Consider the following 12,637-nt stretch of genomic DNA (forward strand, 5'->3'; position numbering starts at 1 on the left):
CATATTAAAGATTTATTGTGGCTTCATAAAGCACAGTAGTGGTAAAAACTGTTGCACTGGTGTCCTATAGCAAAACTGTTGTAAATGCCCCCTAACCCCCAGGGGTGAGCCAAGCCTTTAAACTGATGATAGGCAGTGGAGAGAGAAGCTGGGTGGTGCACTTAGCCAGCTGAACACATGACACCTCACTACAGCCTCTGTGAGTTTACTCAGGAATGAGCTAAGTGAAAGTTGAGATGGAGGTTTATGTAATAACATTGTAAAGCCATTTTTTCTAGAAAGCCCTGATTATATTATATATGATTATGTATGATTATAATTTAATTTATGAAGCTGATTTAACATGGATATCCACATCTGTCTCAGTCACATGACAGCTGCAACCACAGGGATCAATTAAAGATTGGTGACATCATCTCGTGTCTGGGTATGGTTTCTGTCTCAGGGTGCAAATGAAGAGTGAATTCCCACGTCGCCCATGTCTGTATTTAGTTCATTTGTGGCTCCTTCACCCACTGTAGCTTGAGCTTCCAGTGTTAAACTCCACTGACATTTTTAGTTGAAATAGAGTGTCAGGATTCAATCACTATTGCTGTGACAATGCTGGGGAGGTTTAATAATCACTTTTTGATATTTCTAAATATTTCAACAAATAGACAATGTTCAAAAGCGCGACCTAAATAAGCACGACCCAGCAGATTAAGACTAAGACTAAGAGCAGCTCTGTGAGGCTGTGACACAGCTGTCTTTACCCCACAATTTGTGTGCAGTGTGTACTCAAAAATTTAGAGGTAACTGGACAAGTGTGGAAAAAGGAAGAAATGGCAAGCCTAAAAAGTTGTCAACAGCAGATGAACAGTACCTGAAAGTAGGTTCTTGAGAAATGGGGAAAAAAATCAACAAATACCTGACACAGGACGTGAGAGATGTATCTAGCCATTCAGTTGATCCATCTACTGTTTGCCAAAGATTCACTGGTAACGGTCTCGATGGAAATGTGGCTGTCACCACACAAAAAATGTACTGATAATCAGTGTCAACAGGGCTTATGGAGCCATGAATCCAAATTTGGTTTTTGCTTCAGATCATCATCAATATGTATGAAGGGCCAGGAGAGAAGTACAACAGTGAGTCCCTATAGTCATCCCTAAAACATGGTCATGAATTGGCCTCCCCAGAGCTCACCGTTAATGAAGCAGTGTGGGATCATCTTGACTGAGAACAGAACAAAAGGCAGCAAAAGTCCAAAGAAGAGCTTTGAATGTCCTTCAAGAAATCCAAAGAAAGTTTGACTAAAAGAGTTTAGGCTGGATTAAAGAATAAAGACAGTCATGCCAAATAATCACTTTCAAGCTCATTAGAATTGTACAAACTCTGTTGTACCTCTATTTATGTTTGAACACTGTGATTTTTGCTGAGATAGCTGACATGACTTTACCTGCTAGTTTATGACCTCACAATTAAGGTTTTGGCTACAACAATTTTGGTTTTCCTGGTGTCAGATGCCGCCATACTGGGTATGATTTTAGCTAAATACGCTAGCTAGCTTATTTAGCTTGGCAGACTAGAAGGCGCTGCCTGTTAGCACTATCATATGAATAACTAGAATTTCCACCAAGCTACATTTATACAACTTAAAGTTGCATAAAATCAGCACAGCAAGCCACTGCTGCTATGTACAACAGAGACACAGACAACTGCAAAAGCTACAAAAGCCATAGCTAAAGTCCAGACTTTTCTGAACCAGTGCCTACACCACATCCTCTTAATCCAGTTATGAGAAAAATGACAAAACTAGCGACTTCAACCTTTAGCAGCACGTGAGCAACTTCTGATAAAAGAATAAAGGTGGAGGTGGGGATGGCTCAAGCAGACTCTGAGAAAGATGTCAAACAACAACACAAAATTGCTGAAACCCACAAAAAAGAAGAAACAGGGAACGACAGCAAAACTCCTGCCACTGTGACCTTTTGTCACGTATGTCATAGAACTAAGACTGGAATAGAAGCAGGTGATAAAGCCACCTCATGGTGAGCAGCATTGGTGGGAAGTGGGCCTATTCTCCAGGAGGGACAAAGGGCCTTTCTAGCAAACTAACGCATAAACGTCTTGGACTGTTTGCTAGCACAATTAACTGCATAGCAAGCCATTTTTAATGGATAATTCCACTAAAAAAATGCTCCAAATGGTGGGAAAAAAACACAAACATAACTTAAATGATGCCAAGCACAAAGAAAAACATCATCTGTTGCTCAAAATGGCCACAACAGGAATCATGCATCATGGAAGTTTTGAAAAAAAAAACCAACCTATTTTTATCTCGGCTTTAAGTTCAGTTTGCTTGTAATAATTTTTTAAAGCCATTATTGTCGTTTGCATTGATGCTGAAAAAATCTCAGGTATGTTTAAAATAAGTTACTCTGCATAGATGCCTACAGCATTTGCACCGTCCTAAGGAAAACGTCTCTTCTGTTTTACTTTTAATCCACTTGGCATTAAATAGATCAAACAGAATCTCATTATCCATTTATAGCACTTTGCTTTGCTCTTTGACATTTGACCTCATATCTCTTTGTGGTTTGCCCACTAGTGTAATGATTTTCTGTGAGCATTCAGTCATGATCTTTGTTTGAGGACCAGTCTATTTTTGCCCTGCAGATCTGTCTTTAGAGGCCAAATCAGGAAGAGGTGATGTCATGATGGCTATCGCTTACAATGCTTCAGCCATATCCAGATGTAGCGACCTCCTCCTCTCCTGAGGTATGACCTCAGTGCGCGTGTTCACATGGAGCATCTGCTTGATGATCTGGTTGGAAAGAATCAGGTTTGATCTGATGCAATACTTAACACTGGAGAGAAGTGTGTTGTATTACTGGAAATTACTGGATCAAATCAGTTAGGTTTGTGTGTGTCACTGTGTAATAATGTGTGCTGATGTATGATTACCCTCATATTTTTGGTGACTATTTTATCATTAGGAATATCTTTTTGTTTCAGAAAATGTGGAAATTCCTTTGGCAGGAGTAAAGTTCAGGGTAAATCTGATAAATGTGTGTTGAGTTATTAAATTATTTCATCCACTTATATTTTGTCTCACTCAAAGCAGCATGTTACTCAGGTACTTCAAAGATCAATCCATCTAGTCTACATCCATTATCATTCTCTTATCTGAAGTTGGGTTGCAGGAGCAGCAGGCTAAGTGGGGAAAGTGTTCTCCCCAGTAACGCTTTCAAATTTCTCCTGGGGTGTCCCAGGCATTCTGAGGCCAGATGAGACGTATAATCTCTCCAGTGAGCTCTGGGTCTACCTCAGGTACTCTTCCCACTTGGGAATGCCTCTGAAAACTTCCAACTGGAGGCGCCCAGGAGGCACCCTAACCAGAACCTAACCACTGCTCTACTCCAAAATCCCTCTGATCACCAAGCTCCTCAGCTTATCTCTAAGACTAAGCTTAGCCACCCTATGAAGGAAACTCACTGTGGTCACTTGTATTCACAACCTTATCCTCGTAGATTTAACCCAGATATGATGACCATAGGTAAGGAACAGAACATGGATCTAAAGAACCTTCATCTTTGGTCTCAGCTCTCTCGTCACCATAACAGCATTGCTCTGTTTTTTTAGTAGAGAACCATGGCCGTAGACTTTGAGGTGCTGACTCTCATCACAGCTATTTCACACATAGCTGCGAATCATCCCAGTGCATGCTAAAGGTAACACCTGGCTGATATCAGATTTTTTCTTTCTTTCTGATACATGATCAGATTTTTATAAAAATGTGTAATGTGTAATTACTTATTTACTCATCAGCTGGTTGTGGCATTCCAAGTGTGCGTGTTGCCAGCAGGGAAGTTGCAGGGCTAACACACAGAGACAGACAAATGCTGACACAGATGCAGACGGAGGTTTAACAGAAAGCAAGCACTTTTGTTGAGGTCGTGAAACTGGTCCAAAACAAAGGCAAAAGTCCAAAACATAAACGGGAACTAACGAAAACCTAAACTGGGTATGACACAGAACAGGGAGATGCCAAGGTGGGCATCAGGGGACATGAACTAAACAGATAATGCACAATGGGAACATAACAGATGCTCTGACAGGGGACAGACGGAGACTCAGACAAATATACACAGGCAGGTGTTTAAAGTGGAGACACATGGGAACACAGCTGAACCGGATACGCTTAATGGAACAAGGGGAAGCAAAAAAGAACATGATGCACACAGGACAAGTGACTATCACAATACAACATGAAAAATGCAAAAAATGCAGACAGAGCCTGAGACACACAAACTTCACAAGAACCAAAACCTAGAACAGAATCTTAAACTCATATTATTGACTCATAAACGCTGGGTCACAGACCCAGGACCATGACATCTGGGGCTTTGCACGTAGTGTTTCTACTTCACTCATTATGTCTCTATACACCTCTCTGCATTTAACCATTAGTTATCATTCATCTCTGGCTCTCTTCCACAGCTTGTCTTTGTCCTGTCTTCCTCCCCTCACCCCCAACTGGTCAATGACCGCCCTTACCTGAGCCCTGTTCTGCTGGCAGGTTTAAAAGGGAGTTTCTCGATGCTGCAGCAAGAGTACTGACAGGGACTAGAAAGAGAGAATACATTTCTCCTATATTGGCTTCATTGGCTCCCTGTTAAATCCATAATCGAATTTAAAATCCTGCTCCGCACATACAAGGTTGAATAATCAGGCCCCATCTTATCTTAATGACCTTATAGTACCATATCACCCCATTAGAGCACTTCGCTCTCGGACTGCAGGCTTAGAATAGGAGGGAGAGCCTTCAGTTTTCAGGCCCCTCATCTGTGGAACCAGCTTCCAGTTTGGATTCGGGAGACAGACACTATCTCTACTTTTAAGATCAGGCTTAAAACTTTCCTTTTTGCTAAAGCATATAGTTAGTGCTGGACCAGGTGACCTTGAATCCTTCCTTAGTTATGGTGCAATCGGTAGAGGCTGCTGGGGGATTCCCATGATGCATTTAGTGTTTCTTCTTCAGTGTTTCTCACTCACTATGTGTTTATACACCTTGTAATTTGGTATTATTAACCTCTGCCTCTCTTCCACAGCATGTCTTTGTCCTGTCTATTATCTATATCTATTAACTGCCAACTGGTCTTGGCAGATGGGTGCCCCTCCCTGAGCCTGGTTCGGCTGGCGGTTTCTTCCTGTTAAATGGAGTTTTTCCTTCCCACTGTCGCCAAAGTGCTTGCTCACATGAGGTCATATGATTTTGGGGATTTTCTCTGTTTTCTTTGTATTATTGTAGGGTCTTTACCTTATAGTATAAAACGCCTTGAGTCATCTGTTGTTGAGATTTAGCGCTATATAAATAAAATTGAATTGGACTGTATGTGAATCCATTTCAATCTCAAGCAGAATGCACACCGAGGCAATTTAGCATCTCAAACTTACCTCGACTTTCACGTCGTTCCAAATAGAACGAAAACACAACATTTTTTCATAAAACATACATGATTAGGGCATAAAGGACCAAACTTCTGAGCACATCAAAGTGCCCAGCCCCAGATAAATTTGTGTCAGCAGCTGGGTGAAGTTCAGCATGTCACCACCCAGCACAATGTGCTGCATCTGACAACTGTGCTATCAAGGGTTAACTGTCCCAGCTAACAAGTGACCGTGACAGCTGCTGTCAGACTCTGACACTTCGACTCAATAAACCAGGGCAGACCACCCTCCACACTGAGCCCAGGGAATCTCTTTGTCGTGGGTGAACAAAATTGGATGTGTGTGTGTATGTAAGTGTGAATGGTGAGGGTTGGGGGTTGCAGGAACAGTGTCATTTTACACAGTGGGTTTAGATTAGAATTATAGCATTGTCTGATGAAAGGACCAAAGATCAAACCTCTAAAAGACCTCTGAGTGTCAGATGAGGTACGTATCTGCTGAGCATGCTCATCGAAAAACCTCAGGGCATGTTAGAGGACATCTTGACCTTAAAATGAAAAGCTAGTAGGGCTTCGGGGAGTGCCACCCTCTGATTGGTGCACCCTCTGTCTCTGTGCAGTGAAGGTAGGCGAGGTAAGCTAAGTGCCCCTGGAGACAGCATTCAAATATTACCACCCTGGACATTATTTCTAGAAGGACTTGCAAAAAAGCTGCACCAGATGAGCCACCCGTTTGAAATGTGAGCTGGCCCGATGCACTGCTGCCATGCCTTACGTTACTGCAAAAAATTTGATGGGGCCTGCCAAGAGCCCTTGGATGGCAAAATGAATTTCATGTGTGAAGGAGTGTCATCTACGCCTGTGTGTCAGTCATCGTTAAGCCTTTTGACCACGCACTAATTCATGGAAGTCTATGGAGCTAATGTTGTAATCAATCCTAACCCATGAATCCACTCTTCCTCCGCCTGGTTAGAGACAGGCAGCTCTCCAAGATTTCTAAATGGCTCTGTGTGAACCCTGACCTAATACAGCCTACTACTAAGTGGTTTAAATGTTAATGTCCTGTCTACACATTTTAAAGGCAGCATGTTGGCCTTGTAGTGCTTGTCCTGTTTTGGCCTGAGGTAGCAGATGAGTATTTGACTATTTCGAGAGCAAGAGCTCTTCTTTTAGACCCTTGTGATTTCTGCACCGGACAATAAAACTGAGCTTCAAAAGTGACGGGTTGAGAAATTGTATTTAAATAAATGCATGTAGGAAATGAGCCTACATGCAAGGGTAAGGAAGTTAAACCTTGCTATTGTTGCAGTTATGCGCCTAAAGAAATTATGTTTAATGATCACATCTGATATTTGTCTTTTGTTTGTCTTTGTCAACATGTGGTTTTGCCATTGTATGCGCCCTCTGTTTCTTTATTTTTCCTTTAGTTTATCCCCTTTTTTCTCTTAGGCTTACGTTCACACTGCAGGCGAAAGCGCATCAAATCTGACTTTGTTGACCCTATGCGACCCATATCTGATCATGGGATGACAGTTTGAACAGCACAAATCAGATTTTTTCAAATCCGACCCAGGTCACTTTGGCTACGTTCACACTGCAGGTCTGTCTATGCTGCTTGTGTACAGTTTTGTGAAAAAATTCTTGAGCCACCATTCATGTCTTTACGTTTTGCTTCCAATAAGCAAAATTTTAAGAATTTTTTCAGTTGATGCAACGGTTGCTGTCAAGAAGCCATTCTTATGCAAGGGAAACAAGAAGAAAAGGCTGAGGTATGCCAAGTTACACAAGAATGTGACTGAAAATCAGTGGCAACAGGTCTCATGGAGTGATGGCGGAGCTTCCACAGATTCATTAACATTAGCAAGTGGTGGAGGCCAGCAGGTGGATGAGGGAAAGGGGAGGCAGGAGGAGGAGAGACCCGAGGCGGCCGCCGATCCGAGTGTCAGGTGAACTGAACTTCAGGTAAGAAGTTATGACCTGCAGTCTATCTGGGTCAGATATAAACCAAGTTTAGGTGGAGTTTATTTTCGTTGTGCTAACTTTTTACTGTCAGTTACAATAACTCGTACTGCGTACTATAGCTAGCATGACGGAGTTTCTATACAGCTGGGCGGGTGCTATGATGTTACTGATAGTGAACTTTATTTTATTCATAAGGTTAGTTAGTAGATTTGCCAACCGTCCCGTAAAAAGACAGAATCGTCCGCATTCAGAGAAATTATGATTCAGAAACTTACTGAATCATCAGAGCTGAACAGGTGATGGAGAAACAGGTTTATCTTTTAGGTGACATGAATGAGTTGAAGAGAAGTTATGAACTGTTTCTGAGAGACAAATAACACCAGGATCTGTTTCTAAGTAGCTGACAGCTGGTAACTGTGCAGGGGTGGATCTAGCAAAGTTTTGCCAGGGGGGCCAGGAGGTTCATTAACAGCGAAAGGGGGGCACAATGAAATACTTTCTTATTCTCATTTAAAATGTCTGACTGTTATTAAATAATTATCTGAAGCTTACAACTAAAGTTTTTATCTGATGTAAAATGTATAGAAATCATACATATACCAACAAGACAGTGTACATCACTGTCACAACAGCGTTTGTTTTCATTCAAAGGCTTTATGGCTTTTCCTATACCTGGTGGGCTGGTCTCTAGTCAAAATGCCCGGGCTTTTTGTCCCAGTCCAGCCCTGGGCACAACACGCAGTGAATTAATCTGAGAAGGTGCATCAAAAAATAAATGGCCGCGCCCGCGGTGCACATCGCAAATTGGGACTTTCAGGCGTATGGACCAATGTTTTATTTCCTGATCAAACCAGAAATCTTTAATGAGCAGCTCGATTTGTCTCGCACTAACTGGCTGAGTTAATGCCAGTTAATGCAACATCGAAGCAGCTGGAATCCACAGCTGTGTGTGTTTATGGAGCTTGCATTTTCACCTGCTGGACATCACTACCTGACAAGTTTAACTGTCTTCAGAACATTGCAGAGGCCTTACTGACAGTATTTGGCTCTACATATCTGTGTGAACAGATTTTCTCTCACATGAATGTCCTCAGGTAGCCGTCTGAATGCTGGACACTCGGAGACCTGTGTCTCTGAGTGGGAGACCAGAGATCACATTAACGTGTGTATTAACAGACAGGCCATATTGGCTTAGTTTATTTTTCTTATCATTGTTGTGAGGAGACCAGAAATAGCATTTGCATTTTCTGTTGTACAGTTCATTTGCCTTTATGGATAAAAAGTGTCCTTTTTTTGTTTCAAAATAGCTGATAACTATTCGCTGATAGCTGCCAACATCTGCAAACAAATATAATTCTATAAAGTGGTTTTATATATTGTGTAACTGTTCATATAGAGCGTTATTAAATTTATTGCTAATGCAATCATATGCCACACTGATCTCTGAGGAAATTTTAAATGGCACTCGTCATCAGAAAGGTTGCCTACCCCTGTTCTAAAGGTATCTATAAACCATAATGGAGGCTATGTTGTGGTTTGGGTCTGCATGTCAGCCAGTGGTGTTAGGGATCTTATCAACATTATGCAAATATGAACATATAAAAGTACTGTTAGATATTAACCCAACATTCAGCGCCATCTTAAAACCACCTGGCTGACAATAGTGTCACTTTTCAGCATGAAAGTGATTCCAACCCCACTGTCAGTTAAGCAAAAGCATATCTCGATAGAAAAACACATAATGTCACACTATCAGTCATGGATTGGCCTCCCCGGAGCCTGGACCTGAACATTATTGAAGCATTGTGGGATCATCTTGACAGCAAACAGAACAAAAGGCAGCCAACATCCAAAGAAGAGTTCTGAATGTCCTTTAAGCAGCCTGAAGAACTATTCCTGAGGAAAGCTTGTCTAAAAGAGTTCAGGGTACATTGAAAAATAAACCAAATATTGACATTTTTAAGTCGGGTTAAAAGTTTTTTCCCCCTTATATACATTGTTATACTGTATTTTCATGTATGTTTGCAATTTTCACAGTAAAATATAAAGAAATAAGCGGTCGCTCGACATTTTTGCACAGTACTGTAGATTTTAACGAGCTAAATCTCCTTATCTAAACAATTACATGCAGCACAGTCATTTCACTAGGCAGTAGACCCTTTCTCATAATGCCAACAAGTTTATTTAGGTTAATAAGTAAAGCATATGCTATATATCAGCATAACAGACTTGGAGATAAATGACAAAGAAGTACTTCAATGAAAGTTGCTCTTTGCATTTATCTGCCAGCATCCTATTCTTATTCATCCATATTTATATTCTCTATCTAAGGTGTCTGACCTCAAAGGAGCTCACAGTAGGTAAAAATTCTCCTTCTCAGAGTCAGTTAGAACAAAAGAAAACCTGACCACGACAATGCAGCGAACATTTACAAACTCTTATCACCTTTGTGCCTCTTGAACACTACCAGTGGAGCCTGGCAGGTCCATTATACCACAACAAAAGGTTGGTTTGTTATCTGTGAAGTGGCCACTTCATGTCTCCAAGCTGCTGTGAACAGAGATCAAAGTCTGTTTGATGTTTTCAGATGCATTTTAAACACAGCTAAACTGAAGCAAGACCATTCACGTGGTTTTCATGAACATATATATCTCATCCATGTCTGGTGGTGGATTTAGATTCATGGTGTGTTTAGTCGTGCAAATACAGCAGACCTAAGGCTGAATTCACATGCATGACAATCAAGAAAACTGGGAAAGAGCTGACCCCTCTGTTGCTCTTTCCTCGTCTCCATCCGCGGTTGGTGTCCTGCTGTGTGATGGCTCCACAATAGATATAGTCTAATTTAATCCACGCTGAGTCCTTGCCACTACAGAGCCAGTGTAAGGACAGGAAACCGCTCTGTTCAGAATATGCATGAGCACTGTACGTCTCACATAAAAGGAAAAAGCAAAGTGAGTTGCAGCCATTACAGTATCTACTGTCATCATTACAATGATGAGGAACCCTCTGTATAAACATTTGGGTAGTTTCCTTGCCACTGATACAATAATAAGCACATAAGCACGGTAAATAAGCAACTGTAATTGATTTGTATTTTTATTGCTCACATAATCTCATTTCCAGCGACTGCATGAGTGAATTTGTATGACCTGAAATGTAATTTGCTTCATGTTAGCCACCGCTCCAGAAATGCAAGCATTTGCATTTTTGCTGTATAAAAAAGAAGATGGCCGATACTCGTCTGTCAAATAATTAAATTTGCCAGCAAATCTTTTGAGGATCTGTAACATCTTTTTTTTCCCTTACCGTTGCATCATGGGGGCTGGAAAGCATGGGGGGGGGGGGGGGGGGGCATGTGGGTGTTTTTAGATTGCAGTGACAAAGAAGATTATACTCCTATCAGTGTTGAAAAGGCTTTAAAATATTCTAATTTCTGGAATCTATACATTTATTTCAATTTCAATTTCCAATTTCAATGTTATTTATATAGCGCCAAATCACAACAAAAGTCGCCTCAAGGCGCTTCATATTCATTTATAGACAATATCATTGCAATGGTAAAAAATATAAAGCAAAATATAGGCAGATATTTCTTAACCCTGTCCTAGCTGGCAGTTTGGTAGCTCTGGAGTACTGGAGTTGTCTATAATAGAGCATAAAACCCGTAAACTTAGAAATGTGTTCTTTACATTGTTCATTTGTTTCTTTTTGTTAAGGTCGCTTGTCGAGGTGGAGATCCATTTGACCACATTAAGCTGTCTGGGAAGCTTGTAACAATGACTAATATTTTATGAGCTGAGCTGTCATGTGTAACAAAGTGGAATTGTTTCCACTTTTTGTTTCCACTCTCAAAAATATTATGAAGCAAGGTACTTTGGTTCAGGGCCCGCTTCTCACCAGAGAGCAGAGCACTAGGAAGCAGCAGTGTAAACATCTGAACGCGTGATATGCGAATATAAAAGTTAAATTACCTTAATTGGAATATTAGAGGTTAAATTTTGCTCTTCTAATGAGATGAAGCCCCATAGAGTCTGTAAAAACTCAGTAGGCTTTTCTCCCTAATAGGACTATAAATGTATGAGGTCTAATGAATGTGCTGCTGCCCTGTGTGTGCGTGTGTGAGGGGAATCCTCTAGCAAAAAAAAAACAAATTTTGGGGACCCTTCCTCCTATCCCTTCTCATTATCATCATCACAATCATCATCGCCGTCCCTTCCTCCCTCCCTTACACCCCCCACCTCCACCCACCCTCCCCCCCCGCTCGCACTGTTTTCCCAGATTTATTCACGTGCGGCTCGCTCCCGCCTCGCTCAGACATTCTGTCGCCAGCGCCGTGACGTCATCTGCGCCAGAAGCCTCCTCCGCTCTGAACGTTTCCCTCCGCCTGTCTTCAAGATAATCTAGTCCTCCTCCCTCCTCCTTACTACACTTTTTTTAAATATAATGAAAAAAAAAAAACAATAAAAATCTAAGCCCGTTTTTTGCCAGTGTTAAAGTATATTTAAGTCGTCATTGTATGTTTGAGCAAATTATTACACTGATAAGCCTGTGGTCACCCTTTGGACACTTTGTGGCGTTTTTCAACTTATATTTCATCGTTTCGAGGATCTCTAATAACATCTACAAGCTCTGACTGTTTAAAAAAGACTGTTTAAAGTTTACTTATTATTCAGATAAGATATCGCGCTTTTGTCGCTTTAGTGACTTATTCAGATCTGATCAGATAATAGGTTACTTCCCCTTGGCCCTCATGGTCAATTCAGAGTCTGCGGCACAAGTATGCACAGATTGGGCTCATTCGTGTCCAAGAAACTTTCATGTCCTCTGCAGCTGCTGTCCTGCAGGAAGGCTGTGTTTTCATGTGTCATCGTGCAGTACTCAGTGGGACCCAAAAAAGCGTGCATCAGTGTCTGAGGAGGTGGAGATGGTGGCGTGTATGAGCATGTTCCTGTGCTTACTGTGCTCTTGGGACACGTTTGTTCTCCTGGCTGAACTGTGCTTATCATGTCACAGTCAAAGCGAGAGGGGAAACCGAGAGGTAGGCTTGAAGTTCAGGAGTTCACAGAGAAACCACAGAGATGTGTCACTTAAAAACAGCCTCTCGGAAATATTACTGCTTTAGATAAAAGCGAGCTTTTTCAAAATACTTCCCCATTTAGTCCCGATTGATGTCTGTTGTATTAGGGGAGTCAACAGAGTGGTAAAGATTAAAGACTTATTACTTAGACGTATTACTTAGA

This window comes from Neolamprologus multifasciatus, chromosome 6 (assembly GCF_963576455.1).
Source record: "Neolamprologus multifasciatus chromosome 6, fNeoMul1.2, whole genome shotgun sequence".
Classification (NCBI taxonomy): Eukaryota; Metazoa; Chordata; class Actinopteri; order Cichliformes; family Cichlidae; genus Neolamprologus; species Neolamprologus multifasciatus.